Below are 13,775 nucleotides of genomic sequence, written 5' to 3'. Positions count from 1 at the left end.
AATGTTATTCTTACATCAGTTCCAAATTGATCATATGCCTTAAAAAATAAAATCAGCTACACTACCTACTTTAACATGAAGAGGGGAGATGATCTCAACTCTTAACTCACCTGAACTGCAGAAGCAGAGGGGATGCTCGGCAAGGGCAGGGCGCCCACACCAGTGGGAAACGGATGATGCTCTGACAAAAGCCTCAGGAACTTTTGACGATGGTCACCTCGAGAATCAGGCTTGGCCCTGAGTTTGCAGCGGTGAACGAGGCAAATAAGCTCCAGCATTCATGGGGCTCATGTACAAATTGGGGAGAAAGGTTTCTAATGCTAGGTCCTCCATTCTTGGCATCATTGCCTTTTAGGCCAGATCATTCTCTGCTGTGGGCGCTGCCCTGTGCACTGTGGGGTGTTCAGCAGCGTCCCTCACTTCCGCCCACTAGGTGCCAACAGCAACCCCGCCTCCCCAGTTGTGACAACCAAAATGCTCCCAGACATTGCAGATGTCCCCAGGGAACGAAATCACCCCAGCTGAGTCATCAAGAAATATGTTGGCTGTCACTGGGGAGGAGTGGTAGGAGCCCACGTGTGTGTATAATTCAGTGTGTACTTGGGGGCTGGGACCCTCCTTAGGTAAACATTGTCTCTGCTGTTCTGTTTAAGCAAGATCCTATGTAAAGGGCTTCCCTGGTGGCGCAGTGGTTAAGAATCCACCTGCCAATGCAGGGGACACGGGTTCGAGCCCTGGTCTGGGAAGATCTCACATGCTGCAGAGCAACTAAGCCCATGCACCACAACTACTGAGCCTGTGCTCTAGAGCCCGCGAGCCACAACTACTGAACCCTCATGCCACAACTACTGAAGCCCACGCGCCTAGAGCCCATGCTCCACGACAAGAGAAGCCACCACCATGAGAAGCCCGCGCACCGCAACAAAGACCCAACACAGCCTAAATAAATTAATTAATTAAATAAATAATTTTTTTTAAAAAGATCCTATGTAAAGTCATAGAATACAAAGCCATCAAGGAGAGAGAAGGGCATTTCCAGAGTCCTTGCTGAGTGCCCGGTGCTGGGCATGTGAAAATAAACACCAATAGCCTCCTTGCTCTTATAGAGCTTACCATCTGGGAGGTGGGATCAAGAATCACAATTTGGGGGCTTCCCTGGTGGCGCAGTGGTTGAGAATCTGCCTGCCAATGCAGGGGACATGGGTTCAAGCCCTGGTCTGGGAAGATCCCACATGCTGCGGAGCAACTGGGCCCGTGAGCCACAATTACTGAGCCTGCGCGTCTGGAGCCTGTGCTCCGAAACAAGAGAGGCCACGATAGTGAGAGGCCCGTGCACCGCGATGAAGCGTGGCCCCCGCTTGCCGGAACTAGAGAAAGCCCTCGCACAGAAACGAAGACCCAACACAGCCATAAATAAATAAAAATAAATAAATTTAAAAAAAAAAAAAAAAGAATCACAATTTGGTTTGTCCAGTAGTACATGTGGGTAAAGTCCTATGGATCACAGAGAAAGGGAGACTCTATTTTGGGGTCTTGGAGAAGGTCTCAGGAAGGAAGTGGCATATAAAGTGGGCTCAGAATTTGAAATAGCCAATGTGTAAGTTACAGTGGATTAAGTGCTTGACTATGAACATCAGTCCCAAATTTTACAGTACTGACCTTATCATCATGGATAATTAATGGACAGAATAAGAAAAGGAGATTGCCTTATACTTTGTCAAACAGAAAAAGAAATTATATTTTCCCATCATAATTGTTAGAAGCCAAAGAGTATACCCACCGAGGAACAAAACAATGTTTATCATGCATAATGTTAGTACACAGCAAGACTAACCTGCACATATTGATAAAAATGTATCTAACTTGTAAAGTAACAGCTACTGCAAAACTATGAAATGTACGTAGACTAATAGATATATCATGAAGCTCTCAGTTGTAAGTAACCCACCCCACACTATCTTAAGCAGTAAAGGGAATTATTTGTTCGTGAAATTTCAAAGTGCAAAGACAGTCAAGCTTCAGGTGGAATTTGATCAAGGTGAGGGCTTTGGTTTGTTGCAGTTTTCTTGGCTTTGCACTCTTGTGTATGTTAGCTGAGTCGTCAAGCTGCCTTCCCTTATGCTAAAGAAATTGCTATTAGTGGTTCATGAGATTATACTCAAACATAGTACAGAAAAAAGGAAAAGGAGAGACCTTTACTTTCTTAACCCTCAAATCAAACTGAGAAAGTCTATTACCTATTGGCTTACGTTAGGCCTGAATTACCTAAATAAGCCACTACTTGGAGGTGATTGATTGGCTTAGATAAGTCAGGGCCACACACAGCCCTGGTGACACCAGTCCCACCCATACTTAATAGGTTAAGGGGCAACCACACTGTCTACTACTATGTATCCCGGAACAATGATGACCTTTTCAGCACTGCCCAAGAATTAGCCAACCTCATTTTTAAATGTTTATAAGTAACAAAAAATTCACAAGACCTGGAAAGGCAACCAATGTCCTCCTTGAAACTCTGTCTTTAGGTACAACGGCTAATTCCCTTTATTATCTCCTAATAGACAGTCAAAGGTGTTAGAGGCTGCATACAAGAAGATTCTTTTCTAATAATTTGACCCAGGCCTAACCATCCTCCTCCAGGTCAGGAAGCTCTGGTTCTTTTTCTTGTTATGTCCCTAGGAAAAGACAAATGATCTTTTACACCAAAAAGCAAACTAACTAACCAATTAGCTGAACAAAAAGCTGCCTTTTTTGTTGTTGTTTAGGAAAAATATGCATATATTATTATTTTTTAGGAGACTCCAGCTTTCATGAAAGTGGTTTGGGAGCTGACAGAAAACTAACATCAGAAGACTTTAAAAGCAGAGGAAAATACATAAAACAGAAGAAAAAAGAAATGTCAGAAAGAATATCAAGGACAAGACAGTGGATGTATTATGAGCTATATATCTGTGCTCCCCTTCGGAGAACATTAGATCCCCAGATACTGTTGTCCTCACCCACTGTCCTCTCCTGTGAGAATGACCAGTTCGGTACCATTGTGGGGATGGGGAGAATGCTGATATAGTGACCTCCAGACTTGTCCCGGTTACCCATCTCCTTTGTAGGGAGGGACAGAGAAAAGATAACAAGCCTCGAAAAGACCAGCCCTAACCTTAAATCAAAGGATCAGAAAACCCTGGAGAATTTTCCATCAGATTTTTCAAACTGTCGATTCAAAAAGATCGAAGACCTCTGTATCTCCCAGAATTTGGGCCATTTCCAAGAACTGCTTATCCAGCTGTCCAGTGCGGGTTTGGCCTCAGATCAGACTTGCTGTTTTAGATAAGTTGCCTCCTGTAAAAGCTAACCTAGTTAATTAAGAAACTGAAATAGGTCAGGATTTATTTGACGGAGTTACCGGAGTTATTTAGAAATGCTAATCCTTTTCATCATTAACTTTTTGTTTGTTTGTTTCTTGTAGTATAAAAATACTCATTCTGATACGGGGATTTAAATGAATCCAGAAGGAATTGGTTGAGAATAATGCTAGGAGCCCGATGGATTTTTTTTTTTTTCAGCCAACACTTGAAAGAGTAAATACTAAACATCCCGAGAAATCCAGCTTCAAAATGTGGCTCTTCATGACGACGTCTTTGTTCTTGTAATACTAATAAGACGGAACATACATTGAGTGCTTATTATGGCCAGGCATTCTGAGTTCTTTCCAGTTATCTCAATTCTCACAGTCATCTTTGAGGGAGGTACTACTATTATCTCCAATTTATAGATGGAGACATTGAGACCCACAGAGGCTGGGCGTTTGCTCCAGATGACAATGTAATACGTGCAGAGGTGGCATTTGCACCCGGGCAGGCTTGCTCCAGACCTTGTGCCCTTCAATTCCGTGTCGTAACACCTGTGAGGGTGCTGTGTGCGCTTTCTTCTCTAGTTCTCCCCTAACAACACCAAGCGTTCCCCATACAGCCCCCGCTTCACTGACAACTAGAAACAGGACGAGTTGTTGCCAATTCGCAGTGCTGCCGCTGACCTGGGCTTTACAGCACTTCTCAGCTATTGACATTTGAGACAGAATATTTCTTTGTCGTGAGGGCTGTCCTGTGCATGGCGGGGTGTTCAGCGGCACCCCTGGCCTCTCCACCCCCCTCCGCAGTCGCCAGTAGCACCTTGTCTCCAGTCATAACAAGCAAAGGTGTCTCCAGACATTGTCCAAATGCACAAACATGCTCCGGGTTGAGAACCACTGGGTTGGAGGGTGACGGTGACCCAGGTGGCTCCTGGGGCCATGTGTTCCTCTATAGAAACCAGAAACTAGTTAAACTATAGAAACTAATAAACTTGTTCACCTTGAAGTGCAAAGGTGAGATAAGAGAATAAGTCTTTATATTTTTACAGGGGATGAGTTCTTGATTTGCCTCATTGTCAAATGAACAAAAGTCAAATTGGAGTGTTTGAGGCAAGGAGAAGCAGCCTGGAAACTCTGCTCACCTCCTAGGAATGGGGGGGAAGTTCTATACCCCGTGGTCCTCACAGCCAGACTGGTCACAGTGATCATACTGGCGGAGAATCCAACAGGAAGAGGAAGAATTGGAAGGTCCAGTATCTGAGCCATTAATCATAGAATTGAAGAATACCAGGGCAAGGAAATCCTTGTCTGACTGAGTCACTGCTCATAAGACGTGAAAGGTCTTTCCACCTTGGACTCCTGTGATTCTAGAGATAGCAGATTTTTCACTAGAAAAGCAAAGGCCAGCTCGCTTTCTGACAGTGCCAATTTGCTTCTCTGAAGGAACAGTGAGCGTTCTTCTCTCTCTCTTTCTTTCTTAATGGGAAGTGGTCACAGCCATGAACTTAGCAAAAGAAGCAGGTTAAAATTTGTCCGTTCTTGGCTAATGCAGTTAGACGTTTTCGAGAAAAGGCAATGAGAAGTGGTCATTATCCATTATCTGCATGAAATATTTCAGAGAAAGAAGCAGCATTTGCCAAAAAAAAGAAAAGATGTTTGACTTCAAGCCAGGCAAGAGGGAAACAAGATCACCTTCTAGCTCTGTGGGATGGCTGCACTAATGATGTTATTTCAAGTAAAATGGGAATATACATCTGAAAAAATACAGATGGTGCATCGGCTTCGTATACTTTCTGAAGGTCGTTCTGGATACTGATTCACTGTCCCTTTTCTTGGCAAAAAAACCCCCACAAAAAACCCTCCAAACTTTATAGTCTTAGAAAGAACTATAGACGTGTGGGTGTATTTATATAGCCCTATGTGGGGAAAAATGTATAGAAAATCAGTATGTACATTTTGCTGAAAATAGTTGCTACCACTTGAAAAGTCAAAGCCTAGAACTCTTATTTTGATAGGAAAGTCTCAGTTCTATTGTGTAGTTTCTTTGTCCCTGTTTCATTTCACTTTTCCCTGTCCCCTGCTCCTGATTTATGCTCTCTTGGTGTGAGGATAATATAAGGATAATGATTTCTAAACTGGAACTACCAGAAATCTTATGAAATGGGCCCCTTCTCACCCTTCCCCATGAATATTTTCTCACTCTGCTTTTTAAAATTGTCACCAGGACATTTCCCAATAATAACACATGCCAGACTGAAATTCTAGGTAGTTGAATATAAAGCATTTTTTCTAGGAGACCTTCTGCTTTGACCATTAGTCATCTCTCTCATTGCAAAGCCCAAGGCCTCCAACAAAGACCTTTTTTCTGGAATGGTGGGTTGTTTTATTTCTTGAAGATTGCAGACATTATCATTATGGGTAATAACCTAATAACTTGCCATTTGATGTTTGCACATCACTTCTACGGAAGTTCCCAGCACACATACCACTGGCTCCTTGTATGAATGATTTAATATTAAGTAACAAACCCCAAACTGGATAAAGCTCTCTTCTTATGCATGACACTTACAAATCTGGTTCATATTTAATGCAAATATCATCAAAAGCGGTTGGCTTGGAACAGGATTTAGGGATAACAAAGAATGCCAAAGCCAACTGATTTCAACCGTCTGCGGGTTCAGATTGGCAGTCAGGATGTGCAGTGTTTATAAAGAGTCTACAACAGGACTGAGAGTCAGGAGGTAGTCCTACAGCCTTGGTGTGTTACGTACTTTATCACATTTGATATTCCTAACTATCCTATGAAGGAAATACTAGTAGTATTCTTATTTTATGGATGAGAAAACTGAGCCTCTGTAAGTTTCAGCAACTCTCCTGCGATCACATTTAAACAGAAACTGGCAGATTTTTTTTTTTAATTTATTTATTTATTTTTGGCTGTGTTGGGTCTTCGTTTCTGTGCGAGGGCTTTCTCTAGTTGTGGCAAGCGGGGCCACTCTTCATCGCGGTGCGCGGGCCTGTCACTATCGCGGCCTCTCTTGTTGCGGAGCACAGGCTCCAGACGCGCAGGCTCAGTAGTTGTGGCTCACGGGCCTAGTTGCTCCACGGCATGTGGGATCTTCCCACACCAGGGCTCGAACCTGTGTCCCCTGCATTGGCAGGGAGATTCTCAACCACTGCGCCACCAGGGAAGCCCAAACTGGCAGATTTGAACTGAGGCCTGCCTGATCCCATGGCCCGTGGGCCATCCTATCTCTTCAGTAACTGATCAGTCTTTGAATCAGTGACTTTTATTTTTCTCTTGCTCGGCGTTTCCCAGTATAGCTGGAAGCAATTGTCTAAGCCACAGGTATTTCATCTTTTGGTCCCTGCAGAGGAGAGGGGCTGGAACTCTCGAAGTTGTATTCTCTTCCCAAAGCTGGTACCCACATACACGTAGGAACATAGGCAGAGAGGAGTAGCTTACCAAATCTCTTGCTCCTAATTAACAGTTTTGCCATTTACAGCAGGGCGTCTCAAACTTTCTTGAGCCTATGAATCCCCCCGGGGATCTTGTTAAATGATTCCTATGCGATAGGCCTTGGATGGAGCTGAAAGTCTGCATTTCTAACAAGTTCCCAAGTGCTGCTGCTGTTGATCCAAGGACCATCCTTTGAGTAGCAAGGGTTTATGATACACTTTCTCTTCCATTTCCTCCTTTGTCCTAACAGAATCCTGTGAGGTAGGCAGGCTTAGGATGGTCACTCCTATTTGGGATTGACAGATGAGAATCAAGGTCAAAGAGGTGGTATGAGAAAGCAACAGAAGAGCATGTCAGGTCTTCAAACTCTGCCTCCACTGATTCCTTTGGTTTAGAGCTTGCAAATGGATGGATACCAGACGTATTTGGTTTCTTCTACATGGTTTGGCCAAACAAAGCTTCTGGCAACCCTAGACCCCGTGATTGTTCCTTGAGTAGCAGCTGTACTCTTTCAATGTGGCATGGACTTTCCAGCTATCCGCAGCTCCTCTGTGTCTATCCAGCTGGATGCCAGCACTACTTAGGAACTCAGGATTGTTTTCTTCCCATCTGTCCTACTTTGCCATTTAAGTTACCTGCATTCCTCCAGTAATGCATGACCTTAACATGACCTTTTCCTCCCTAATCCCAGTGTCCAACTTCTCTCTGTAACTCAGGTCTCTACTCTCCTGGGCCTTTGGGGAACCACTGTGATGGAAGTCCCAGGGAAAACTCTACTAAAGTATGTGGCATGTGATAGCTGCAGAATAAATATTTCTTGATTAAATGAATAAACAGATGAACCGCAAAAGGATGACCGAGTATCCACTTTCCCTGATTTAAACTAACTTAGTCCTTTTTTGCTGATGACCAAGATGTGGAGAAAGTCACAGAGCATGGTTAGGAAACAGCTTTACAGTCCAAAGAACTGTGAGGATAGCCCAAGAAAGTGCCTACAACAAGAATATATTAAGTAAATGGACTTTTTTTTTCATGCAGACCACACCCAATATGTATCCATCGTACATAAAAAACATTCCAATTTACTGAACATCTGCAGGAAATAATAAGAGGGATGTTGTTTTGATGACCTTCAGAAAGCTTTCCATCCATCTCTACAGAGCACTTCTGGGCCCAGGAGAAGCCTCATGTCATTAAACCACTCCATCTTCAACATTCCTTTAAACAAAGAATTCTATGTGTTTGGTTCTGACATTCAGATAGAGGAAGGAACCAGCCCTTCTCTCTTGAGCTGCGTGTACAAGTCACGCTTATGTTAGTGAGTTCTGTGTGGTGTGGCAGGAATAAAAATCTATATGAAAATTGAATTGAAAATGTCTCTTTTTAGAAATGTGCCTGAGCTTAGATTTCTCCAGACGGCAGGGAGGCTGAGCCTTGGCTCATGGTACCTGGATTCTCTGTAAAGTCAGGTCTTTGCTCAGGAAGGGAGCCGGGGATCCCACAGCCCCGTAGCCTACTACCTCCTGGAACACAAAGCAGACAGAGCCCCTCAACACAGCCCTGCGAGGGGCCCTTGCTCTGGACCCAGTCACCACTGAAAGGTAGCTCAGCCTCCTTGAACAAGAAATCCTCTATCTCTTTCCTCAGCCTGCCAACAAGAGTGCCAATTAGTGCCAATAATAATATACATATTAACAGATTTCTAGACCACAGTCACCAAAACACTAGAGACTCATGACAGGAAGACCTTCCTCCGTGTCATCATTTATCGTACCTACTGGGTACACGGTGAGAAATTCTTGCGATCCCCTCATTTACGTCTGCCCTGCACACTGTGGAATCTTCATGTGATTTTAAACTGTCATTTAGTGGGGTAGATTGGCGAAAACGATCCTGTCACCACCGGATATGTTTTTAAATGAGGTCTTGATTGAATTCTGGTTTCATTTTTAAAAATCAACCTTCTTGAGTTTTATATTCTTCTCGGGTTATCACTCTTCCACCTCTGCTGCCACTTTAAAAACTGTCAGTGCTTTTACTGTAAACACTATTGTGGATTTTCAAGGCAACTACAAACATGGATGCCTAGCAAAAATCTGATATTTACATCATACCACCCATGAATTATTTTGCACAATTTCATTTAAACCATTCTGACCACAGGTTTTTGGAACAATTGAGGTGGTAGTGTTTTTAATTGTTTCCTTTTTCTTTTAACCTTTGATTTAAGAGGAAATTTCTAAAGTTTGAGGATTTGTTTCAGCATTTACCCATATAATGATAGGGTAAAAGCTTTGCAGCATATATAGTATATTTTTCTAATGACATTTCTCCTTTTTAAAATCAAGCATTTGGGATAAGACCACCCTAATATTAATATTTGTGTAATAATACATCATGGAACAGCTAATGAGCTTTATCCATGACAAAATTCATCCACACTTTCAAAGTAGCGTGAATCTTTTTTGAATCAAAATCTGCTCACATTGAGTGTATTTCCTGATGCTTTGCAGTCTTGATGCTTATTTGCGGTCTTCATACTTAAAAACTTTAAATCCACAGCTCAGGGATTTCTGGCAACAAGAATGTTGGTGGCTGGATTGCTCTGAAAAGATGATTTGTGGGGTTGTTCTGCTTTTATCATTGAGAAAAGTTGATCAGGATGGTTGTGATTCACATCTGATCTAGATCAGGGGTGGGGTGGGGAGATGTACCCATCACAGGTGCCGACTGCACTGTTACAACTGGACCAATCCCCTGTCCTATTTGTCCACTCACTCAGATAACTTGTGGACATCTTTCTGCGCCGGGACACTATCTGAGTGCTGGGAGAAGCAAGGTCTCTGCCTTCAAGGGGACAGACATTTTACCTTTACATTTAGTGGGAGGACACAGTCAATCCATAAACACACAAGATGATTTCAGAGTATCGTCAGCGCCATAGTGCTTTCAGTAAGTAGGTTGATGTGATCTACAGTTACACAGAGAAGGGACAACTGGTCAGGAGGAGGCCATCTGAGCTGAATTCTAAAGCATGAAAAGGAACCAACTTCCAAAGAGGAAGAGCCTTCCAAGCAGAGAAATCTGCAATTGCCAAGAACCACAGTCAAGGAAAGGATTGGCAGACGCAAGAAGGAACCAGTAGGTTGTTGTACCATGGGTGTGGAGGGCAGGGCGAGAGTACTGGGCGATAAAGCAAAAAGGCAGAAGCCAAATCCTGCCAACTCTTATAGACCAGGCGAAGGGTTTGAATTTTATGATAATTTATTTCTATTTGTGCAGCAGAAACACACTGCAGGAGTTAAAACAGTGAGTCGCCAGCCAGCATCTTTAATAAAGAATATTCTAGCAGTTAGTTCTCTGGAAAACAGACTGGAGGAAGTGGAAGCAGGAAGCCCATTTAGTCACGTGAGTGAACAGCAGTGGCGACACAGAGCAGTGGCTGTGGAGTAGAAGAGAGATGGTCTCTTGACCGTAGAACTTTTAGACATGGAACTGAGTTTGCCCATGAATTACCTGTCCTGGGAGGGGAGAAGCTTCCTGTGGCCACAGTCAGGCGGTGGTAAGGGATGAAATTAGACATTTAGGTTGGACAGGGAGATGTTTGCCCCCATGAAGTTTGATCTTCAACCCAAAGTCAACAGGGAGGTTCTGCAGAGGACACTCCTTTCTCCTTGTGCCTCGGTGCAATTGTGATCATTTTCTTTTGCTAAATAAGTATTCATAGGAATAAACTTGCCACTCATCCACTTTACCAAGATTTACACATGATGCAATCTTACTGAACGAATCATCAATAGAGAGAGAGACAGATACTCATTTTACACACAGATCACTCATATTCTGGCTGTCTTCCCTCTCTCTCCCCTCAGCTGCCGGTGGCAAACAAAATCACTTAAGTGAACAGTTTTAAATGTATAATATTAAAATGTGTTTTTTAAAACTCCTTGGAACCCCCAGCCATTGTTAAAATACACTCACTCTGATGGATGCTTTGGCATTTTTTTTTATGAGGCTTTTCAATGCGTTACTTTATCGGGTGCATGAGATTTAGTCTGTTCTGCAGAAGAAAACAGACAAAAAGGGTCTCTCAGCGCGAGTTACTCTTCTGTAAAGGTTATAGTAAACATGTCAATGCCTAATTAAGCAGAAAATTTTATCTGTATTGTGGGGGAGGCATTTGCTGTCTTCGACTTTTCTTCTGGGGAATCCATTTAGAAGGACAAAGTAGACTGTGAAGTTGAGCTGGTCCGGAAAGCTCAGCTTCCAAATGTCAGCATTAAAAAAGAACACTTCTTTTCTCCTTGTGTGAAAATGACTATATCGGCTGGGCAGATTGTCTGTGGTGTGTGCGTGTGTGTGTGTGTGTGTGTGTGTGTGCGTGCGTGTGCGCGTGTGCGCCTGCATATGCAAGCATGCATGTATGTTTCATCAACACACATACAATGTAACATGAATTATTTCCCAACTGCCTACTAAGTATCAGGCCCTGTGCTAGGCACTGAAAATAGTGAGATGAATAAAACCTGGCAACATGTTAACCAACCGTAAGAGCAAAAGCCTTCTTTTTTCCCCCTAGATTTCTTCACCTGCTTTGTGTGCAGGTGTATGTGTTCTTTGTTTCAGTGATCATATCACCCGTAGGTGTGGTGACTATATAGCTTAGCCTGGAACAGTCCTGGCTAATATCATCCCAATGTATGAGTAATAAAGCCCTTTTAATTCTCAAAAGTAACCCTGTTTTTAATTGGTAAAATTTGCCTGATTCTTTGGAGTATTTTGCTTGGCTCTGTAACAAGTCATTTATTAATTTTGTTAATAGACCTCTTCCTTCATCTTAATGGTGTGACTATTTCTACAAACATACAAACTAGTCCAGGAAAAAGAAAACACGATGAGGATGGGGTCGGGGGTGGGGTGTGATCTAATTCAGTTATTCTAAGCTAGGGTTTTCTTGCAAGTAGTGACCGCTTATTAACGACTGTTTGCCTAGGTTGAGAAGCTTCTTTTTCTTCAAATCAATTTATGGAACTAGAGACCAGCAACCCCAGTTTAATGAAAAATCCGCTTGTCAACCTGCTAGGAAAGCAAAAACACAACACCAATAACAACAACCAAAAAATGCAACACAACCACAAAACCACTGGCGAGGCTGAGTTTTTACATTTCACTTTGTTTTACGCTATCACGCCCTTAAAATTGTGGGCTCTCGTCCACAGTATTCCTACAGCTCTCCCCTCCGAGGTGGTTATATATTTGGTGACATTTCAAGGAAACCCCATGGCTTGACCTTTAACCTTTGGGTCTCTACAAAGTTTTCTTATTTATTAGATTGGTACTAAAAAGAGAGTGAAACCTAGTGGTTAAGACCATGGATTCTCTCATCGCACAGGCTGGGTTCAGGCACGACCCTGCAATGCTAACTGTGTGGCCTTGAGAAAAATTTCTCAAACTCAGAGCCTCAGTTTCCGCATCTGTGAAATGAAAATAATAATAGTTTCTACTTCGTGTGGATATTAGATAAAATGAAAGAATGTATTTGCAATAGTTAGCACAGGTCCTAGGAGATAATAATTAATAAATATTCTTCATCTTCAGTGTGGTATATATACATATATGTGCAGATATAAATATATATATATATATACACACATACATATATAATGGAATACTACTCGGCCACAAAAAAAGAATGAAATATTGCCATTTGCAGCAACATGGGTGGACCGAGAGATTATCATACTAAGTGAAGTAAGTCAAACAGAGAAAGACAAATATTATAGGGTATCATTTATATGTGGAATCTAAAAAGCAATACAAATGAACTTATTTACAAAACAGAAACAGACTCACAGACATAGAAAACAAATTTATGGTTACCAAAGGGGAGGCAGGGGAGGGATAAATTAGGGGTATGGGATTAACAGATACACACCACTGTATATAAAATAGGTAACCAATAAGGATTTACTGTATAGCACAGGGAACTATATTCAATATCTTATAATAGCCTATAATGGAAAAGAATCTGAAAAGATGTACATATAAATATGTGTATAACTGAATCACTTTGCTGTACACCAGAAACTAATACATTATTGTAAATCAGCTACAGTTCAAGTTTTAAAATACCCTACTTTTGGAAAATAAATAAGTAAATAAAAATCTGAAAAAAAAAATATTCTTCATTTTCAGTCTTTGGAGCCCTTGGAGTTCCTGACTGCAGGTGACTTACTCCTAATAATCCCCCTTCTCTCCTCTCTGCCTGCCTCTCGGGAGAGACCTCCAATGCTTGATCACCCCTTTTTCAAGTATTATACCTGGTGAATGGAAGTAACAGCATTGCCCTAGGGTTTCTCCCAAGTACCCACCCGCACTGAGAGGGGAGATAGGACCTCATAAGGAAAATACTGCATTGAGATCATGCAGCCCTTACACATCTAAGACTGAATCTCCCTTGCTTTGGTACTTCTTTGGTTGCATTTTATCCACGTGGCCCTGAAAAGGCCAGGTGAAGAAAATGAGCACGTGAGCATAAATGGTCACATTCCTCATCTCCATTGATGGGTATCTGCCCATTAATTCCCTTTGCACCCGCTCTCTCATGCCTTCATTTTCCCTATGCAATTACTGGTCCTAAATCCTTTCAGAGAAGGGAAAGCATGCATCCCCAATAGCATTTTGCATCTACAAATCAAATGTATAATTGGCATCTCATGACGGGTACCCACAAATCACAGTGCATTTGAAATTACAGGCACAAGATCGAGAGGGCATTTTCAGCCTTGTCTGAAAAGGTCTTCATAAACCTGTTTGAGAATAATAGGATAGTTCCCAAATCTCCCATTCTAACACCATTTGCTATTATTTTAAAATCATTATATTTGCTGAGCTTACATAATTTTTCAGCTATCAATGGAAGATTTTATTTGATACTCCAGAATCTCTCTTCCTGCTGTGCGACTCTCC

The 13,775-nt window shown here is 42.3% G+C and overlaps 1 protein-coding gene across 6 annotated transcripts in view; it reads left to right on the top strand.

The window, feature by feature from the left end:
* The window catches only part of TSHZ2 (teashirt zinc finger homeobox 2), a 444,239-nt gene that overhangs the window by 246,675 nt on the left and 183,789 nt on the right, over nucleotides 1–13,775 (top strand). The gene's annotated exons all lie outside the window — the stretch shown is intronic.

This window comes from Balaenoptera physalus (assembly GCF_965194825.1).
Source record: "Balaenoptera physalus genome assembly, chromosome: 16".
Taxonomy (NCBI): domain Eukaryota; kingdom Metazoa; phylum Chordata; class Mammalia; order Artiodactyla; family Balaenopteridae; genus Balaenoptera; species Balaenoptera physalus.
This window is presented reverse-complemented; position numbering and strand designations above follow the sequence as displayed.